At 37.8% G+C, this 22,872-nt stretch overlaps 1 protein-coding gene across 1 annotated transcript in view; it reads left to right on the forward strand.

Annotated features, from left to right (window-relative positions):
- GPR180 (G protein-coupled receptor 180) overlaps positions 1 to 22,872 on the forward strand; it is a 290,031-nt gene that overhangs the window by 36,691 nt on the left and 230,468 nt on the right. Inside the window, exon 10 of the mRNA XM_082366138.1 lies at positions 97 to 2,506. The gene's annotated coding sequence lies outside the window, so the exon portion shown is untranslated. The remainder of the gene's footprint in view (positions 1 to 96; positions 2,507 to 22,872) is intronic.

Genomic DNA, 22,872 nt, shown 5'->3' on the forward strand with positions numbered 1-22,872 from the left:
CCGCTTGCCGCAACTAGAGAAAGCCCTCGCATGAACCGAAGACCCAACACAGCCAAAAATAAATAAATAAATAAAGTAGCTATAAAAAAAAAAAAGGTTATATACTATATGATTCCATTTAGATGACATTTTCAAATAAACAAAAACTATAGTCATGGAGAAAAGATCAGTGGTTGCCAAAAATTACAGGTGGGAGAAGGGTAAGACTATGAAGGGGTAACACCAAGGAGTTTTTTGGAGGTGTTGGAACTTTTCTGTATCTTGACTGTGGTGGCTACATCAATCTGTGCGTGTGTTGAAAGTCAAAAAGCTGCACACTAAAAAAATCAATTTTGTGTCATAATTTAGAGAATAAAATAATTTTTAAAAAATGGATGTTGGATGTTGTCTAATGCCTTTCAGCATCCAAGAATATGATGATAGGATTTTTCTCTATTGTTCTATTAAGTAATGAGTAGTATTATCAGATTTCCTGATGAAGAACCATACATTTTCAAAAGTTTTACCATCCCAAACTAATGAGATTTTTAAAAACTGGGATAGTTAATAGGGTATAAACTTTAGCAGTTTAGAGAATGAAAACATTCAGGTTCTCTCATTCTTTGAGAATGTCTTTTTAAATTTTTTTTAACATCTTTATTGGAGTATAATTGCTTTACAATGGTGTGTTAGTTTCTGCTGTATAACAAAGCGAATCAGCTATACATATACATATATCCCCATATCTCCTCCCTCTTGCGTCTCCCTCCCACCCTCCCTATCCCACCCCTCTAGGTGGACACAAAACACCGAGCTGATCTCCCTGTGCTATGTGGCTGCTTCCCACTAGCTAGCTATTTTACATATGGTAGTGTATATATGTCCATGCCACTCTCTCACTTCATCCCAGCTTACCCTTCCCCCTCCCCGTGTCCTCAAGTCCATTCTCTAAGTCTGTGCCTTTATTCCTGTCCTGCCCCTAGGTTCTTCAGAACCATTTTTTTTTTTTAGATTCCATATATATGTGTTAGCATACGGTATTTCTTCTTCTCTTTCTGACTTACTTCACTCTGTAGGACAGACTCTAGGTCCATCCACCTCACTACAAATAACTCAATTTCATTTCTTTTTATGGCTGAGTAATATTCCATTATATCTATGTGCCACATCTTCTTTATCCATTCATCTGTTGATGGACACTTAGGTTGCTTCCATGTCCTGGCAATTGTAAATGTCTTTGAAAGACAAGAGTCATGTGTTTGTTCTGAAAAGTGCATTTAAAATCAGTTGTATTATTTTGAATTTTTGCTTTATGCATCACTTATATTTCAGGGTTTTTGCCACTAGATGCTTTAGAGTATAGCTGGTTAGTTGTAAAAGGTGCCAAAATCTTTCATATTTAGAAGGTAGTATTACCTACTAGAAGGAACAGGGACTTTTTAACAAGACAGACTGATTTCAAATCCTGGCTCTGCCATTTTTCAGTCATTTTCTCATGTGTAATCTGGTTTTGGAGCAAACAGTGATTCCTTTAGCATGGAGAAGGGGTCTTACTGAATAGAGTGAGGAGTGTCCAAAAGTGAGAGATGGGTTCTAATATTACTAACTCATAGGATTGTTGTAAAGATTATGTATGGTGCTTGTGCCTACTCAGTGCAATGTTCTTTTTTTATAGACCTGAAGGTTGTGTGCAAAACTTTCAGCGAACCTGAGGCTCTTCCTAATCTATTCATTCATAGAGATGATATTTAAATGTCCATGAGATGAAAGTGTTTGTTTTAAATAATTGTACATATGTGGTTAGAACAGAAAGTAGGTGTGATTGGAATATATTCAAGATTCTATCTAATTCACATGTGACTACATTCCAACATACACCCACACAAAATAAACTTTAAAATCTCTTGCCTAGCCTGTGAGCCTCATAGATCTTTCAGAAGATTAGCTTTTAAGACTTATCCAGAAGTTAGAGTGTTTGTAAAAGATTTTTTGGAGGGGAGGGGGGGGTGTTAAAGTAGAAAGTGGTTTCTTCTTAGATACACCAATTTCTATGACCAAAGTTCCTTATCAAATTAGTAAACTATAATATTCTTTTGTTCCTTTTGTAAAGATATCAGGGTCTGTAGAAATAAATGACATTCAATAGTTATTAAAGTTTACTATTTCCAAACTAACAATCCTTTTAAGCCCCTGTAAATTCTATCTTTGATTGTTCCTAAAAGCATATAGAGTTGTTCATAAGCTTAATTTGAGAATTCTAGATGGAAAGCATTCTAAATGTAGTAAAGTCAGGCTTTAAGAGCAATATCAAAAATCACAAATGATGGCTCTTATCTAGATTTCAAGGTCATAGATCTCTCACCTTTTAAAATATAAATTCCTTTCCAGAGAGCAACATTTCACTGCCTGCTCTTCAGCTTCCAGGAACCCATCTCTCTCGCTCTATCCAGTAGGACCCCTTCACTGTGCTGAAAGGATCACTGTGCTCCGAACCAGATGTTTTCCCCCAGGGCTCTGCTTTAAGTCGGTAAGGCAATATTTCCTGCCCTTTGTCTTCGTATTTCTCATACTCTTTACCATAATGTTATTTTGCTGTTTCTAGTTCTTGATGATACACCACTGTCAGCTCAAGCTCACGCTATGACTTTCAACAGCTATGACATGTCTAAACCGCATTACCTTGAAAGTGTTGGCACTAGTGAAAAATAGAAAGGAGCCAAATTAATAAAACAAAACATTTCAAAGGGTTCCTATGGATACACCCTGAAACCAGGAAGTACACTTTGGGTTGAGTTGACTCATTCGCCTATAATCACCTCTCCTATCCTTGGTGCATCATTTATGTACACACCGTATAATACGGACTTGAGGAGAATCGGAGCATCTGATGATTGCGATCACATCACCAAAGGTGTGCCTTTCAGCCTATAAAATCCATTCTTAAATGGGTTATTGTATTTGAAGTGATTTATTACAATCTTTAGAGATAAAATATGAGTACTGTACAAGGGGTGTGGAAACCGAGGTACAAAAATGGCATGTTTTATGTAGAGGAGCAATCAGAAACTAATGAGTATGCATTCTAATAAGGGTAAAGGCACTGCAGCAGATTGAAAAGACTTCCTTTGATTGCGAGTTGAACCTGTGCAGAGCTGGACTCAGTAATAAAGCGGTGTTATGTTCCTTTGCATCTGATTTTATGAGACCTTTATGTGTCAGTGTGACTCTCCTCTTTATGTATTTGTATTTTAGTTTTAATATATTTGCTTAGAGTTTGATTTTCTTTAATGAGGTAAAGCTTCAGGGTATAAATGTAAATGCTACTGTATAGCCCCTGAGTTATGAGTGGCAGGCGAGGAGTCAGGAAAGGAGGAATATAGTCTGAAGTGAAGATCAGCTTTTTTTTCATTTAAAGAGGAAATGCTTTTTTATCTCCATATATGTAGTGACTTTTTTTTTCTTGGGTGATTTACCTATACCTGACCTTTTCTATTTAGTTCTTCATCTTTTCCTTTATACTTTCTAAGAGCTTTACCTATAATGCATATTGGAAATATTTTTGCTAGTTTGTGATTTGCTTTTCCGTTTTGTTTGTGATTTTTTTGGCATTCAGAAATGTAAAGTTTTCACGTAGCTAAATATATGAATATTTTCCTTTGATGTTTCTGCCTTTAGTGTTCTTTAGTACCCTAAGATTATATATACAGTTACATTTTTATTCACTAATTCCATGGTTTCTTTTTTTTCACAATTTTTAAATTTACCTGGAGTTTATCTAGATGTAAAACAATAGTTCTCATCCAGGGCTACGCATTAGAATTACATGAGAAAAAAATTTATGTGTCTAGATGCCATCCCAGACTAATTAATTCATTTAGACTTTCTGAGGGTGGGGTCTGGCCATTGCAATTTTCTTAGAATTTCTGCAAGTGATTGACGATGTGCAAACAGAGTCAACAATCACTGTTTAAAGAGTCAGGTATGAATCCAAGGTTTTGTTTTTCCAAATCATTCCAATCCACCTTACCAAGATGTTTTTGAAGAATATTTACTAATATGAAAATGGTCATGATAAAATAAGCATAAGTGAAAAAAATTGACATAAACTTTACACATGTGTGGCATATATACCAATACCCTCTGATTCCAACTTTACACTAATGTATGTAGCACTATACAAAAGACTGAAAAAATACATTCAAATCTTAGTGATGATTATCTCAGGGTGGTGGAATTCAAATTTTTTAATTTATTCTTTTCTGCATTTTCCAAATTCTCTACAAGGAGCATGTATTACCCTTTATAATAAGAAAAATTAAAAAGATTAATTTCTAGTCTTAATTATTTTTTAAACAGTACATAGAAGAATAGGAGAAATGTTTCAACTGCGACAATTTTCATTAGATTAGGTCTGTGACTTGGGAAGGTGGCTTGTAAGATGAGGACATTGCACTTGCATACATAAGTTTTACTGTTTGCTGCTTATATTTTTATAAACAAATACATGTTTATTTTATAGACATTGATTTAAATTATAACTGATTTTAAGTTTATGAAATGTTTGCTTTTTAAAAAAATTTATTTATTTTATTTATTTTTGGCTGCATCGGGTCTTCATTGCTGCACGCAGGCTTTCTCTAGTTGAGGTGAGCGGGGACTACTCTTCATTGCTGTGCACGGGCTTCTCATTGTGATGGCTTCTCTTGTTGCGGAGCACGGGCTCTAGGCACGTGGGCTTCAGTAGTTGTGGCATGTGGGCTCAGTAGTGGTGGCTCATGGGCTCTAGAGCGCAGGCTCAGTAGCTGTGGCGCACGGGCTTAGTTGCTCCGCAGCATGTGGGATCTTCCTGGACCAGGGCTCGAACCCGTGTCCCCTGCATTGGCAGGCAGATTCTTAACCACTGCGCCACCAGGGAAACCCCAGAATGTTTACTTTTTAACATTAACTTATCTCTGAGAATAAAATACAGTTTGGGGAAGACTGATAAAAAGAATCTGTAGAGTTCAGCATCTGATTTCTTTGGCCAATGAGGAAATCATAGTGGCCAGTATGGTTTTATCTTAGCTTGTGTTGGCACATTTCCTCATTCTGCAGAAGGGATTCAATTTAATACTAAGACGTTGCATTCATGTAGGACTTCTGTAGACAGTAGAAACTAAGAACTTTAGACAACATTCAGTCCATTCTCCTGTTGACAATTAAAAAAAAATTTTTTTAATTGAAGTGTAGTTGATTTACAATGTTGTGTTAGCTTCAGGTGTACAGCAAAGTGATTCAGTTTTTCAGATTCTTTTCCATTACAGGTTATCACACGATATTGAATATAGTTCCCTGTGCTATACAGTAGGTCCCTATTGTTTATGTTGACAATTGACAAGACTTTTTGAAGACCATTTATTACATTGGCGCCTTACAAAAATTCCTGTATTCAGCTGGCGAGATTTTACTGTATGTAACTGAATCTAAGATTCCATTGTTTTTAAGATTTACCGTTAATTTTACTAAGAAACAAATTGCTGCTAACCAAATTATGACACAATGCTTTCCAAACACATCAACTATTAGATGCGTTCAATTTCAAGATCTTAAAATTTGAAACATAGATGCATCTTAGAATCGAAATACAGGCATTTTTTTTCTTCAAATGAGAATACAGAAAGATGAGGAGACTTTCTTTTCCAATACGTCCAGGATTTAAACTTCAATATTCAAATGTTCTATACCATGAGGACAACTAATTTGTAGAAGTTATAACTGAGATTAGTGAAGAAAGGATTTGTATGATAATTTGTTAGGAGATGTATTAGTCCAAGTGATAAAGGTATTATTGTTGGAGGTCAACCTGAGAAGGATCAGAGGCCACGTCTTCCTACCAATCGAAGTGACACTGGAGACATTTGTTTCTGCCATATTAAGTGTAAAGTCTTATCACTAGTAAGCGTTCTTCTGCAAAAGCTTTCTAATTAGTTAAATGACTCAGGCCCCCTCTTTGCCATAGCTTTGACATCTTCCCTAAGTGCTAGAGGGGAGTGAGGGGATTTGAAACATTTTATCGTAAATATTTGACTAGTTTGACTCTGAGCAGAGTGGCTATTATATTAATTAGTCAAATCTTACAATCACAGATTTGAAAAGGAGTCTTAGAGATTCTCTTAAAACAATCCCCTCATTTTGCAGATAAGGAATCTAGAGGCTCTGGGCAGGGGGGAGGGGGTGTAAATAATTTGCTCAAGATCACATGGTCACATAGAGGCAGAGCCAAGACTGGAATCTAGGCCCAGGCTCCCAGTCTAATATGCACTTTCCACTGTTACACATTCCCAGTATTCAGGGATATGATGATTGTGGTTTTTAAGTAATTTCAAATGCACTGAATTTGTAAATTATATGCTTATTTTGGCATATTTGTTTTGTAAGTGTTTGCTTCATCTGCTTTGCGGAAAATCTAAAAGAGAAACCAGCAGTGGTGACTTATCACTTACTGAGTTCAAGGCATTGGCCACGTACTTTCTATAATGTAATCCTCCCAACAATCTTGACAGGTAATGCGTTCAAATAGGTTAAGTAATTTACCCAATGTTACACAGTTAAGTGACAGAACTGAGAGTGTGTCAGGCTCTAAAGCTTATTAGCTGCTACACGATACTCCCTTCTTTTGATTAAAACAAACTTCAAGTGAAGTATTTTATACTGCATAGGAGAGGAACATCCTGGGTCTCTCACGTTTGCAGAAGATACTTTCACATACTTGCCAGAACATTCATAGCCCCAGCCAGGAGAGGAGTAAGAAGGGAGTTTGTTGGGAGGAGCCCTTCACTGATGCTGTTGTGCTATACTTGTGGGGAGGGGCAAGAAAAGCATTCGAATCTCCTAGGTCAATCAGCCAGATAGGCTGATTTTTATTGGTAGCATAGCATCTTTCTCATCAACCAGATTATTGCTCATTTTTATTAAATATTATGCTTTTTTTTGAGGTGTGTTAAAGAAAATAAGAATCTTTTATTTTATTTTATTACGTTTTAAGTAGTGTATTTACTCATCTCATTATTAACAATTGTAATTTTTAAGCATTTTTTCGTCCCTTTGCAAATACGTTCCATAAAAAAAATATTAAGCATGGCCTCAAAAATAGGCATGTCATTGGTAAGAGCTGTAAAATGCTTTCTTCAGGAATAGTATGTAACATTTACATGTTGCCCTGTCATCGCAAATTTTTCTTTAAAAAATTTTTTTAATGAAATTCTAAAATTTCAGTCAAAGTTTGTTCTGTTCACACACATTCCTGAATGATTTTTTTCCACGTTTATTGAGGTATAATTGACATATAGCACTGTATGGGTTTAAGGTGTACAGCATAATAATTTGACTTACATATACTGTTAAATGATTACCGGTACCATAGTAAGTTTAGTTAACATGCATCATCTCATATAGATACAAAAAATAAAAAAGAAATAAAGCAAATGAAAAGAAAAAAATTATTTTTTCCTTGTGATGGGAACTCATAGGAGGTACTCTCTTAACAATTTTCAAACATAGCACATAGCAGTGCTAACAATGGTCATCATGTTGTACATTACATCCTCAGTAATTACGTATCTTAAAACTGGAAGTTTGTACCTCTTGATATCCAATTCCCCCTCTCCCCACCCCCTGCCTTTGGTAACCACAAAGCTGATCTCTTTTTCTATGAGTTTGGTTTTATTGTCATGTTGTTGTATTAGATTCCACATATAAACGAAATCATACAGTATTTGTCTTTGTCTGACTTATTTCACTTAGCATAATGCCCTCAAGGTCCATCCATGTTTTTACAAATAGCAGGCTTTCCTTCTTTTTTATGGCTGAATACTCTAAGTATATATATATAAAATCTCCATTCCTCTATTGATGAACGCTCAGGTTGTTTCCGGTCTTGGCTATTGTAAATAATGCTGCTGTGAACATGGAAGTGCAGAAATCTCTCCTTGAATGATTTTATGTACACATGTCAACATAAGATATAAGACTGCTAATCTATTTAAACAGACTTGTCAAGACCCTCACAGGAAAGAGGGACTGTGTTGGCTATTGTTTTGTTGGCCAAAAGATCCATTTTGAAATGTTTTATTTAAAAAAACTGACTTTTTTCAAAAATTATATTTATTAGTATTAAACAGTATATAATTTTAAAGATGTAATCAAAATATTCTTGAAAAATGAGAACAAAATTGGATTCACATGACTTGATTTTGAGACCTACTATAAAGTTACAATAATCAAGATGATATGGTTTTGGTGTAAAGACAGACAGATCAGTGGAACAGAATATAGAGTCCAGAACTGACCCACACTTACATAATCAAATGCTTTACAACAAACATGTCAAGGCAATTAAATGAGGAAAGGAAAGTCTTTGCAACAGATGGTACTGAAATGACTGGATAGATGTATGTAAATAATAATGAACTAATGAACCTTGAACCCCCTACCTCATACCACACCCAAAAAATTAATTTGAGAGGAATAATAGGACTAAGATATAAAAACTAAAATTACAAAACTTCTAGAAGAAAACTTTGTGACTTTCAGGTTGGCAAAAAATTTCTTAAGACACAAAAAGCACTAAGCTTTTTGTGAAGCTTAGAGAAAGTTGAGAGTGTCTTCATCAAAATCAAAACTTTTGCTTTTCAAAAGATATCATGAAAAAATGAATGGTAAGACACAGACTGGTAGAAAATATTCACAATGCATGTATCCAAAAAAGGACTTTATCCAGACTAAAGAAGCCCTATAATCAGATAAGAAAAACACAACCTAATTTGTAAAAATGGGCAAAAATCTTGAACACAAAAAAGATATATGAATGATTAATAAGCACGTGGAAATATGTTCAACATCATTATCATCAGAGAAATACAAATCAAAGCCAAATACCACTTCACACCCAGTAGAATGGCTGAAATTAATAAGGCTGTTTCCAAATAGTAAGACTGTGGAGCAGCTCAAACTCATATACATTGCTGTTGGGAGTGTAAACTGATACACCCACTCTGGAAAATTTATTGGCAGTTTCTTATTTATTTATTTATTTTGGCCACACAATGCGGCTTGTGGGATCTCAGTTCCCCAACCAGGGATTGAACCTGTGCCCTTGGCAGTGAAAGCACAGAATCCTAACCACTGGACCGCCAGGGAATTCCCTATTGGCTGTTTCCTATATGATTAATGAACATTGATCCCAGGACCCAGCAATTCCACTCCTAGGTCTTTATCTTGAAGGAAAAAACATATGTCCACAAGTCATTTGACTTACATAAGAATGTTCAGAATGACCAAATCCTGGGAACAACCCAAATATCTGTAAACAGGGGAATGAATTAAAAAATAGTGCTGTATTCATGTAATAGAATATTACTCAGCAATAAAAAGGAATGAACTATGATGTATGCAACAACATAAGTGAATCACAAAAACATTATGTTAAACAAAAAAAGCCATACATGAAGGAGTATGCTCACATTCATATGAAGTTTTAGAGCAGGCAAAACTAATCTGTGGTGATAGAAACATGAACAGTGAGAAAAGATTAGAAGGGGACAAAGAGAACTTTATGGCGTACTAGACATATTCTTATCTTGATTGGATGTTTGTTACATGGATGTACACACATCAAAATTCACCAAATTGTACACTCAAGATCCATGCATTCTACTCTATATAAATTTTACCTAAAAAATATTTTTAAAAGATGCCATTGTATTCATAGCTATGAAGGTAGCTAACAAAGTTGTTTCACATAAAATGGGGGTATAACTAAGTAACACAGGGTAGGGGCTTCCCTGGTGGCGCAGTGGTTGAGAATCCGCCTGCCAATACAGGAGACACAGGTTCGAGCCCTGGTCTGGGAAGATCCAACATGCTGCGGAGCAACTAAGCCTGTGAGCCACAACTACTGAGCCTGTGCTATAGAGCCCGCGAGCCACAACTACTGAAGCCCGCACACCTAGAGCCTGTGCTCTGCAACAAGAGAAGCCACCGCAACGAGAAGCCTGTGCACCGCAATGAAGAGTATCCCCCGCTCACCGCAGCTAGAGAAAGCCTGCACGCAGCAACGAAGACGCAACACAGCCAAAAATTTAAAAAATTAAATTAAAAAAAAAAAGTATGCACAGGGTATAGAAGAAAAATTCATATTGGACTACTGTTGAATATTACTAAACAATGGAGTATATTTTACTCTACAAAGCCTGGATGTACTAAATATTTAGAAACATTACATGGAAGAGCTGGAAGTGCATTATTTTGTTACTGAAACCAGTTCAATTGGATTTTAGTATTTTGAGAGGACTATGGATATATTGAAGAGCGTAGAAGACAAAGCAACATGTAGTCATTTCTATGAGAAAATGTGAAATGAGTGACAGTTACAGATTCAAGAAATGGCAGAGGGGGCTTCTTAAAATACAAACAAATAAACAATGTGAATAAAAGAGTAGATGCAGGAAATAGCTCTTTTATATTTCACAGATGACAATTATATGCAATAATTCAAAACTATAGTAAGAGCAATCTAGTTTAGACTTTTAGAAAGAATTTAGTGATTGAACATATTCGTATCGGCCAAAGGTTAGACACTGGAGCCTTAAAAGTTCAGTGTTGGTAGTTCTGCCTGCAAGCGCACAAAGAACTACTGGACATTTGAGAGCCCCTCACGGCCCTGATCTGGTGAACCCAGGATATCTGGGATCAGTTAAAGGAAACCCCTAAGTACACACCCTCATTCATTTCGGTTCTCATGAACTACGGAATAAAGAAAGGTGTTTGTTAATTTTTTTTTTACTAATAAGAATCCCCTGACTTTTGATCTTTGGGGCTCAACTTAAGTGTTAACTCCTCTGGGAAGCCTCTCTGGCTCACTCTTTTCCCAGGCTGTGTTAGATGTTCCCCCGTTATGCTTCTGCTTACAGGTTCTTGCCTTAGTATACTGTATCGAGTTTTCCAATTTTCAAATTATCACAAACTTAGTGGCCTAAAACAACATACGTTTATTATGTCAGTTTCCATGGGTTGGGAGACCAGGCATGGCTTAGCTGGGTCCTCTGCCTAGAGTCTTATAAAGGTACAGTTATGGTAGCAGCCGGGCCATCTTCCTTCCTGGAGCCCAAGGTCTTCTTCCAAGCTCATGCGGTTGCTGGCAAGATTCAGTCGCTTGCATCTGTTAAGACTGAGGTTCCTATTCTCTTGCTGGCTGTCAGCCAGGGGTCACTCTCATCTCCTAGAGGCCATCCACATGTGGTCCTCTCACAGGTCCTCTCCCAATGTAATGTATTACATCTGAAGTAGCTTCCTTCTTCAGAGCCAGCAGGAGAATCTCTCTGACTTCTAGACCCTCTTCTAAAGGGCTCACCTCATTAAATCAGGCCCATTCAGTTTCATCTTCCTTTTGATTAACTCAAAGTTAACCAATTAGGGGCTTTAACTACATCTGCAAAATCCCTTCACCTATGACACACAGTGAGTTTGAGTGCTATCCCACCATACTCACAGGTCCTGCCCACACTCAAGGGTGTGTGTCATTGGGGTTCACCTTAGGATTCTGCCTGCCACAGATAATGTGTCATGAATTGGAATAGAAAATACATGAAGATGGGCAATTTTATTGGGGTTAAATATTGAGTCTAATATTTGAGGCATTGAGTTTGAAATGCCTGTGTGTCACCTGGGTGTAGAATACTGTGTTTGGTGACTTTCCCCACAGTCCCCATGGACTTTGGCAACCATTCCACTCCAGTACAAATACTGCAAAATCATCTTCTGAATAACTGTACCCATCCAATGGGACAGAAGTAGTAGTTGCATGAATGATAAGAGCATCTTAAAATTTCTTTGACTGTGTCATTACAACCTTGATGTACATTTTCAATTGTATACACTTTACTTATAGTTTTGTGCATATGTGTATATACACATATCTTAAAATAATGTGAAGTTCTTTCCCATGATATATTTGCTTCTAAGTAGTGTGAGATATTCTTATGAAAAATGGATGCACAAACCACATGTTTAATGTATTACATCAACAGTATACATTTATTTCCTAATATTTTCTGGGTTCTCTGGCTTTAGGACAGAAACCAAAACACATTCTTTCTTATGTTTTGAATTCTAAGAAGAAGCATCCTTATAATGATATGTTATTATGTCCTTCTACAGACTGTGATCTCATGCAGTAAAATGTAGTTTATGTGATACCTGATATTATATAGTTGATGTCCATGAATACTGTTGTATTTTGCATTTGCAGCATGTGGGTTGGCATTTTATGGGAAGAGTCTGTGTTACAGCTACACAGTTGCCCCACAAAGGATAAAACAGCTGCCAACTGAGAGTGGGCACTGCCTGAGGCCTTTCAGAGCTCCTTTTAACTACAAGAACAACATCAAACAAGATGGTGGATGGCTTCATTAACAGCCTGTTTGAATAGCATTTTCTCACTTTGAGATAAAAATGTTCTGAAGAGTTTGTTTAGGTCTACTAATGAATATTTCATCCCCGGTGGAGGGAACACACAGGGGACTGCCGCACTAACAACCCTTCCGTGAACTCACCCACCCTTAGTGTTCAAGTGGTGTGTGTATCCGGAGAGGATGGGTCTGCACATTTGAGAGCACTGACTCTTTTCGAACGTGGTTTTCTTCTTGTTTGGTTTGGTTTGCCATGTGAAACAATTGAATTCTCAGTTGCAGTCTAAAAGTGTGGTACATATATGAGAAATCAGACTAGAGCAGTATTTATTTAGTAAACATCTAACTTCAGGATTTTAAAACCCTCCCTCCTGAAGACTTTTATTAGGGTGAAATTTCACATGGAATATAAAATTAAAATGTTTACAAATAAGTATGTTTTGCTGTGTCTCATGATGACTTTAATTTTTGAGTTTAAAAAAAAAAATCTTTGAAGTGTATCAGCCTTTACATATTCACAAGATCTGAAGGATCAGGCCCTTCATTTGCATTTTTGAATTTTCTTTAGCTCAGAATAGATTTGATTAAAAAACAAAATTTGGCACAAGATTAATCCGTAATAGGATTTTATTGCTTCTGTTACTTAAAAAAAAACAAACAAACAATGTTATGCTTTGAGGTGTGATTAGCACATAAGTACAGCAGCTACTTTTCAGATATGTCTCATTTCATTTTATTATGTATTCACTTACTGGATTCCACATTTGTGGAATGGTGTGTTGGAAGTATACAGTTTAGTTCACTCTCCTTACATCCACCAAGTGACACAAAATTTAATAACATTTGTTTTTGCCTGATTGTAACAAATGTGTATTCATACTTACTAGGTGTGAGGTCTAATTTATCACAAAAACTAATAGGTTTCCCTAAAAGTACATCCAGTAGATTTTTGAATTGTGAGAAATTTAAAGTTATGGCTGAAATGCTAAAATTAAGTTGCCCCACCCTGCCTCAGGGGCCAGATTTTGCACTATTAAACATCTACATAAGTAAGGATTTCAGAAATCAGTACACTTCCTTTCGTGTGTAATCTACTTGGAACATTGCTCTTTTTTTTTTATAGTCTATCTTGGTTAGAAAAGTTAAGATCACAATGACTGTTGCTTTTCTATAAATGACCAGTTTAATTTTTTCCTTGGTATGACCTTTGTTTTTGAATTGTTCACTCCGTTTCCTGTAACATTATGGTCACAATTTAATATTTCTTGAGCACAAGCTGGGAATTAAACAGGGTTCAAGACTGGAAGGTAAACTTGGTGCTTGGATTTATGATCTAAAATAGGCATATACTTCAAAGACAAGCTGTTAAAACATGTAGTTAATATAAAAAACTCATTACCTGAAGAGGCTGTGTCAGCCATATATATGTATTGGATATATCTATGAATTATAGAAATGCCTGACTTCCTACATACTTATCCTTTATCTTATTTATATATGAATATATGTATGTATATGTACATGTTCACATATGTGTATATATGAGTTTATGGCCATATACACATGTGTACATATATATGCAAATATATACAAGTAAGATACAATGTGAGTATGCAGAGAGCTAGGCATGTGGATAGTTCACATATTTTATTTTATTTTATTTTTTACTTTTAAAAAATATTTATTTATTTGGCTGCGTCAGGTCTTAGTTGCGGCATGTGGGATCTTTCTTTGTGGTGCACTGGTTCTTCCTTGCGGCGGACAGGCTCCTCTCTAGTTGTGGTGCAGGCTCCAGGGCGCGCAGGCTCAGTAGTTGTGGCGCAGGGGCTTAGTCGCCCTGCATCATGTGGGATCTTAGTTCCCCAACCAGGGTTCGAACCTGCGTCCCCTGCATTGGAAGGCAGATTCTTAACCACTGGACCACCAGGGAAGTCCCAGTTCACATATTTAAAAATCATAGCAGTTTATCTTAGTGGAAAGAACATGTGTGGACATTGGCCCCTTATAGCTCAAGGATCATTCCATTGCCATCACTTAGTGATATAACTCTGTATACATTTAAATTCTTAACTTTTCTGAAGGAAGGGAGAGGGGCCTGCTTAGGAAGGAACCCACCCTTCAAGCATTTAATCCTAGACTGGCATTTAAGCCTACCTCCCTATTAACCTGCTCGGGGGGGTTGATAAAATTTTTATTGTTCCAATGAGGAACTGAAAGTTTGGGCCTATCTTTTTATGTGTTGACGCCATTGTAAGCCATTTCCAGGCTCTCTCACAAGACATTCTTTAATACAAACTAAATAATTATTGCTCTAATTTAGTATCACATGTTTTACACAGAAAGACATGTGGAATGTGTGAACAGAAGACTTATCTGACTAAACTTGACTAAAAGTCAAAAGTCATGTTTTTTGGATTTCAAGCCCCAAACAGGAAAATACTAACATTGCCAACATTACATATCACTAACATTACTAGAAGAGAAGTGGGATATCCCATAATGTTTTGAACTAGTTAAATGTAAAATATTGCAATTTAAATTTTTCTGTAGGAAAATAATGATATCTTTAAGATAATTTTCTTTGAATGACCTTTATTAAAACTGTAAGAACAAGTGAAACGTTATTGTCAATTAAATTGTCCAATTAGTAAAAATGATCAACTACTAAAAGCAAGTTTTTTTGATCAAATATTAAGTGCTTTGAGAACCAGCATTCTCAACGTGGGAGAAGAGAGATACAATGTAATATAGAAGGGGTTAAGTAAAACCCTGCAGTCCTGAATTTAAATTAGAACTATCACTATGAACTCTTGATATAGTTTATCTTTAGTATATATTCATGCCTAGTGCTGTCCACTGGAAAAACCCAGAAACGATGGTGAACCCAGCGGCAATGAGCACCTCTAGTGCCATCTGCATATATTATTTCTCACTCAAAGGAGCTAGGACTCCTTGCAGAATTTGCTGCTTTGGGGCAGGGAGTGTCTAAGATGATGTCAGAGCATCTTGTCAAGCCAGAAAGAAAACTATTAAAGATTACCAGGGTCTTATCTAATGGACTTAGGAGCCAACTTGAAAAGGTTTCCAGCAGCCAAAGATGGAACAATTTGATATTATTAAGAACAGAAACTGCAATGGGTTAAAATGCATCAAACACAGTTAAACACATGAGTTCATAAGGATACCAAAAAGTTGAAAGAAACTAAATCTTGATTTTGAAAATTGATAAAAGGGAAAAAAATCAAATGTTTACCCTGTCTTACCTATGTAAACTGTACCAGTAGATGAGGGGACGTTTCTCTTTATACAAGTATTCTGGCTCATAAATGAGGGGTGATGGACCACCACCACTTAGCAACTCCAGATAACTCAGGGATAATCTGAGTAATGCTGCCGTAGATGTTCCTGTGCGTGTGTAGAATCACTTCTCTGGGACACACTTGAGGAGCAGGACTGCTGGGTCAGGCACAACACACATGTTCAACTTCACAAGACAATCCCAAACTATATTGTACAGCAGTTCTACCAACGTATACTCCAACCAGCAGTTTATGAAGATTTCTGTCACTTCGTAATTATTCTTCATGTTTTCCTGTAAAGAAATGAAAGTGGCCTCCTCAATTTTCTGTTAGGAATCCACCTCCTGCTGTTTTTTCAATCATAATGAAAAAAACAATGGGGGATTGGCCCCCATCCCACTACCCAGACACATATGTGGCCCAGGCCTGGCCCATTCTCCAGGCACAGGTCAGGAGGCACAGGTGACTCAGTTTGTGCCTCAAGTTGGCCCAATGACACAATTTTTGTTGGAAATTTTTGGGGAAAAGGAGTCTTGTTGTTTGTTTGTTTTGTTTTGTTTTTACTCTTGGGCTTCTGTGCTAATAGAATATATGCTTGGAGGTTCTGAAGGTCATGCTAGTGCATGGGTTAGACCTGCCTGAGAGTGAATCCCACACAGAAGACAGTGGAACCAATGATGGAAGAGGTTGACGTTTGGGTCTAGCCCATGCCAGAAGCCAGTTAAATTCCCCTGGCTTCTTTAGTGATAAGCCAATGGGTAACAGTCTTCACCCTTCACCCCTGTCCTGACTTATGTATGACTTATTCAAGAAGTATTTATTACCCACCCATTCTAAGTTTAAAGATGCAACAACGAACATGCTCCAGAAATGTCTGCTTATTTTGATTTTTATTTGAATGACCTTGGGATTGGGAAGTTACAATTTTAGCCTCTAATAATCTTTAATATTGATACCTATAAATAAACAATTTCCAACTTCCTCAGAAACAGTCAGCCAAATGTTTGTTCAGTACATTACAAATAGTAAACCAACACTTTGATATTCTGGTACAAAATGTAAAAAAAAGATAGTCTCTACTCTGGAGTCGTTCACTAGATCATCTTATGGAAAAGATAACATAGTCACAGGAAAAAGCCCTCAAGTTTCTAAAACTGATAATATGCACAAGCGAGACATGTAATTCAGAGAGAGGATGAGCTGGCATGTGTGTAGATCTTAAGAAGCTTCTGGACTGAGTGAATGCTCACGTCCATGTGCAATGATGAGGGGCTGGGACAGGTACCAATTTTGTGGAGCCTGAAAGTCATGTAATTTGGTGGGGAAGGATCCTCTTTAAGAAACAAAGGCAAAATTAGGTATAAGTTCTTAGAAATGACCGAGGTGATAGGCCCTGAGGCCTAAGCTTCATTAGATTGACGGTGAATTTGTCTCCGCAGGAGTGGTATGTGTACATGTAAAAATCTAAGTCGTGGTTCAAGGAAGAGCAAACAGGTTTATCCAATTATGGTCTAGCGTATAGAGGAAGGTGACAGTTGTGTTACTAAATGGTTGATTGAAAAGGCCACAGTCCTTTTAAGGGGGCCTCAAAGCTAGGGAGATTAAGTTTCACAATGATGTAGTTGGGAACTGGAGCACACTTCTGAGAAGGAAAGTTACATGGTTAGGTAGATCTTTTCTTGCAACTGGGGTTAAGATGAATTAATAAATAAATAAAAAGAGGCCTTGGGGCTCCCAGAGATGTTTCTAGCAAGAAATGATGATTTTGTAGACCAGGACAGAGACTGAAGAAACTGAAAGGAAGGAAATGAAGCCAAGTCCAAGTGTTATTGAAAAAAATAGTCTAGACATTTGGGAGAAAACCAGACTTAAAAGTCTGCAAGCTTTCAAGGCTGAAGTGCAAGGAGGTTGGCAATGGATTTGTTTTTTGATGTTACTTTTTTCTAATGTCATAAGCTTCTTGGGAGTCAGGGCTTAGGGTTTTAGGATTATTTTGCACTGTTTTTGGTAGATGAATATTTAGTAAATATTTAATATTCTTCTCCTCCCATGTTCCACTGCTATGCTCTGGATGTGTGTCCTCCCCACCCCCCGACAAAGTCATATGTTGAAATCCTAATTCCCAATGTGATGGTATTAGGAGGGGGGGCCTTTGGGCAGTGGCTGGCTCTGCCCTCATGAATGGGATTAGTATTCTTATAGAGACTCCAGAGAGAGCCCTCCTCCTTCCACCATGAGTGAGAAGTCAGCCGTCTGAAGAGGACCTTCACCAGCACCCGACCATGATGGATGTTGAGCCCCTAGAACCGTGAGCAGTAAATTTCTGCTCTTTATAAGGCACCCAGTCTGCGGTATTTTGTTGTAGCAGCCTGAGCAGACTAAGATGTCCAGTAATATAAGAAATCTTGATGCTCTCCCCATCTGAGCTGTCCAGGGGCAATGCTATATAGTCTCTTCCATGAGCAGTGGATGTGCTAGATTCCATTTCTATCTAGTCTGGAAAAGGAGCATGACTGGGAACATGGCCGACAGAAAGGAAGCCAGCACTCAGGGGCATGGGATGTCTCCTCATCTCAGTGTTCAAAGTTTGAAATACTTGGGTGGCCTCAACCCAGTGAGAGCTGGCCTCATGTGTAGGGGGGCCTAGAAGGAAGCGGTGGAGGATGTTAGGCAGTTCATCTCACCTGCAGACACTGTAGGAAGCAGGATTTCCCACCTTTGTGCACAGAGTCAAGAGAAGGATGGGACAATGGATGGCATCAATGCCCAGGCATTTTCTTAGCAGTTACACTTGAGAAACAGGGTTCTTTAATCATTTAAAGGTAATTCCAGCCTAAAGGATTGAAATAATCCAGTTGGGGCCAAATCTTCTAGAAAGAAAGGCACAGGCCATTTCCATGATTTACTCCTTTTCCCTTCAGAAACCCAAACCCAGCACTTTGAGTGCATCACACCCCTGGTCTATTCCTTGATTTCAGTGAGAGGAGTGTGAACACCAGAGCTCTGAGGTTATTTGTCAGTTTTGAGAAAACCCTTGAGATAGAAAGCTGGCTTTACAGTAGGGTTTAGCCCCATCACTTTGTGGGAAATTAGGCTCTGTCTAGGTGTCGAATGGCGGAATTCAGTGAAAGCTCATCTCAACTCGAAATAGTCTGACTTTGGTTGGTTTTTTTTTCTTCCATTTTCTTTGCTATGGACCTATAAACAAACCAAGTGGGCAGTTTTGGAAAGGAGAGTGTTCATAAATCACAGTAACAGGAAACAGACCACTAGGGGGGATTGTTCAGCCATTTTGTGCAAAAAGAATGACTCTTAACTTTTGAAAATGACTGCAGTTTCAATCTTTTAAATTGTCATTAGTCAACTTTAAGCAGCGCCGCACACCAGAACTGGAATTCAGTCTTTGTAAGCAAACTCGTATCTCCCCCCCACAAAAGCGATCAAATGCCTGTAAACATCCCTTTCTTGTTTAATTGCGAAAGGATTAATGCAGGCTTTGAAGAAATAGCTGTTCCCTATACCCAGTACCAGAAGCAGATGTTCCCACAGCATCTCGGCAGGTGCAGCCCAGAAGCTGGCCCTGCCCTTATCATGTGGCAGGAGGTATATTTGCAGAGTCCAATGTGTGTTCAGCTCTGAATTAGTCAACTTTGTTATCTAAATTCTCCTAAGCCCAAAGCCTAACAAGAAAATAGCAAAGAGTAATTCCCCCACAATGATTACAGAGGGACCTGGATCAGAGGGGTATGGGAGAGCCCGGACTAAATAAAGCATTTTTCAGACAAAGAGGCAAAACTCAAGATTGGCGGGGAGGGGGAGAAAGAGACAGGAAGAGAGGGGGAGAGAGAGAGGAAGAGGGGCAAAAACACACACGTGGGGATTGTTTAGAGGAATCATAGTATTTTTAGAATTGCTTTCCCATCGGATAAGAGATCTTGCTTGCAGTGTGTTAATAATCATTTTCAAATCGGTAGCTGGAAGTCGCTCCGGCAGGTCCCGGGCTTGGTGTCAGTGAGGATGCACTGGAAGAGAGTGTATTAACAAAAGGCGCGAGAAGGGGCCGAGGCGCGTGAGGGGGCAGATCCAAAAGGCTCACGATTGTTTCAGTCATTAAACACCGATATTTCATTTGAGTTTAGTAATCCAGGGCACTATTATTTGGGCCCAAGCAAAAAAGGGGGAAAAAAAGAAAAATAAGTATAATAAAAGACCGAGGAGGGGCCAACCTGCTTTGGGCCAGGAAGGGCAATAAAGGAGTCTTTATAACTGCCGGATGGTGGAATACGCTTTTCTCCTCCCCACCAAGCAGAATGTCAGATTCTGTCCCCCTTTTTTTCCCTCTCAAAGCATGCTAAAAGGAAAATTCTTCACAGAATCTTAAAGAACTTTTTCAACACAACAGCTGCAAAATCTATTTTCTAAACAAAGATTTATACATATTTATATGAGCTTAATCCAGATTTTTTTTTAATAAATCATCCTCAGAACTGCAGAGGTAAACTATATGTAAATACCTCAAGTAATAGGCTTGTAGTGCAAATCACATCATTTTATCTTCAATTTTGCATTCGTTTTTCTGGCTTAAAGGTGCATCAGAGATATGCATTTTAGCATATTCAGAACACGGGGCGTGAAATTAAATGTTTGACAGAGTGAGAAAAATATACAGACTTTGGAGATGCCTTAAAAATAGTAATTTATGCAGATCTAGAGGAGTGAAATCATTTGCAATGGAGTGACCCTCTCTCCAGGAATTTTGTGCTCAGTGTTCTTCCCTAATCTCCCGCTGTATCTTCATTTTTCATTGAACTAGCCAGTTTTCTGCGAAGCCGTCTTGTAGATAAGGGGAGTGCTAAAGAAGAAGAAAGAGGACGCTCGGTGGGTCCGTTTCCATTGCACTTTTACCCAAGGCAATGGGCAGAATTTAACGGATTCCTTCCAACATATGTTTTTGCCAGATAAGTAAACAGTGTGTGTCGGAAATGAAAAAGCATTTGCAATTTAATGACATTACAGCTCTCAGCTTAGGCTGGCGTGCTGCGAGGCGAAAAGCAGAAAAAGAGAGGAGAGTAGAAAGAGAAAAAGAACAAAGTTCATCTTCCCTTTTGTGCATTTTTATCAAGGAAAATATTACTTCTTTCCCCTTCTTGTTCTCTTTTTCTTTTGCGTCTTTTGGCTTTTTTGTCTCACTCATTTACATTTTTTTTCTTTTCTGCCTTTCTGTCCTCTGTTCACTTTTGCCTTTTTCTCATATTGCCACTGACTCATTTCTTTTTCTCTCTCCATTGTGTGTCCTTATTCATCTATTTTGGCCATTCAGTTTTACCTTATAAGAAGCTGTTTATCCCACAATGTATCTTTTTTCCTGTGTTGTACTCCTAGTGCTATAGCTCATAGTCAACAGGATTGTCGGAGGGATTATAACGTTTCATTTCAAAGCACTACAAATCTGCTCTCTTGCCTTCGGTCCCTGCCCCTGTTTCCCCTGATACTTGTCATTTTATTTTGCATTCATTTCGGTCTTTAGTTTCACCCCCCGACATCACAGCACCCCGATGTCTAACCACCGATACTCACTGTCTTTACACCGTGTGTTAGTACTGCAAGGTTCTAGAAACTTCCCCTTGGAATGGCAGGACCATTCTCTCACCCCCTTGGTCAGGTTTGGAGGGGTGTGAACAGTGAACGTGTGGTCAGAATTGGTCCTTCTAGAGCCTGGTGGCCAGGACAAGGTGTCCCACAGTGGATGCTTGTAATGAGCCATCTTCCAGTAGAACATGAGCCCCACATCCTGCAGCTGCATTTGCTGCTACTTTTCTTTTGTGTGAGGGCGATTACTGAAATATGTGTATATTTGAGTTCTGTGATTGTGTAATTGAGTGTGTATGTGTGTGTTCGTATATGTGTTTGAACCAGACTGCGTGGTAAGTGTGTACAGGTTAAGGCAGTGTACTGTTAAGTCTTTGAATACAGGCATATAGAAAGACATGACTAATCTTGCAGATTTGATTCTACTTTAAATTCCAGCAGTAAAAGTTGAGTGGTTGAAAAACCAATATTTTCTCCCCACTCAGGTCCACAGCATTTTTATTTCTAGGGTTATTTTGACTGCCCCTTTTACAAGGAGGAATAAGATTTTGCACCCGGTCTCATCTTTTTAAGTGACAGACTACTTAAATGACCAAGCCACCCTGTTTAGGAGAAAGGAATGTCTCTGAGTCATTTTTGCTATCTCGAGTTGTCAGTCTGTCAATCTAAGCAGTTCCTGAAGACACAACTTTTTTAACATAAAGACTAGTATTCATGGTTGCTGTATATTTTTGCAAAACAGGTTCACATTATTTTAGATATTGTTATCATGAACATTTGAATATTAGTACTTCAGATGTTTAACATAAATTCCATTCCAAGAATACACTTGAAAGTTACTGGTTAACCTGCAGGTTGAGCATAATTGAAAGACCCCATAATCAAATTGCAAGCCCTATCACAGAAATACTCTACAGACTTTAAAAAGATGCTTAAATAAAATGCTCTTGTCTAAAGACATGTGCATGTTTTTACCATAAAATTACATCTTCCACATCTTCCAGATCCAGCACTTGGTAAGTAAAAAGAAAATCTATTTGGACACAAGGATGTAAAGTAGCTGGAGGTGGTAATTTAATCAACCAAGGATATATTTCAATGTTTTTCTGGTCTCCTAGGCATTAGCACTTTAAATTCATTATGTTGGTTTGACAGATATATGCAGCCTTAAGGATCTAAAAATGAAATCCTAGAAGTCTAGCCTGCTAGAGGATATATATTGAACTTAAGAGATTAAAATGGTATAACCATTGCAACAGAATGGCACATATCGCGTTTCTCATTTTTTCCCCACTAAGCATGAGTATTTTGCAGATGTAAAATACAGTCTTGTCTAATTATAAAACCTGGCTCAAGAGCTGCAGCTTTCTAACTTTTATACTGATGAAGTGGATATTAGAAAGAAAATGTTGGCTTCACATACAGTCTGAAGATGAAGAAGTCTTCCATTTGGGGTTTTCTATATCAATAATTTATTAGGGAAAATGACACAAGTAGTTACATGCAGCCTACTGTTAAGAGGCTTGCTTGCATGCTTTTCCTATGTAAGGCAGATAACA

Source organism: Balaenoptera borealis, assembly GCF_965194805.1.
Source record: "Balaenoptera borealis genome assembly, chromosome: 18".
Lineage (NCBI taxonomy): Eukaryota > Metazoa > Chordata > Mammalia > Artiodactyla > Balaenopteridae > Balaenoptera > Balaenoptera borealis.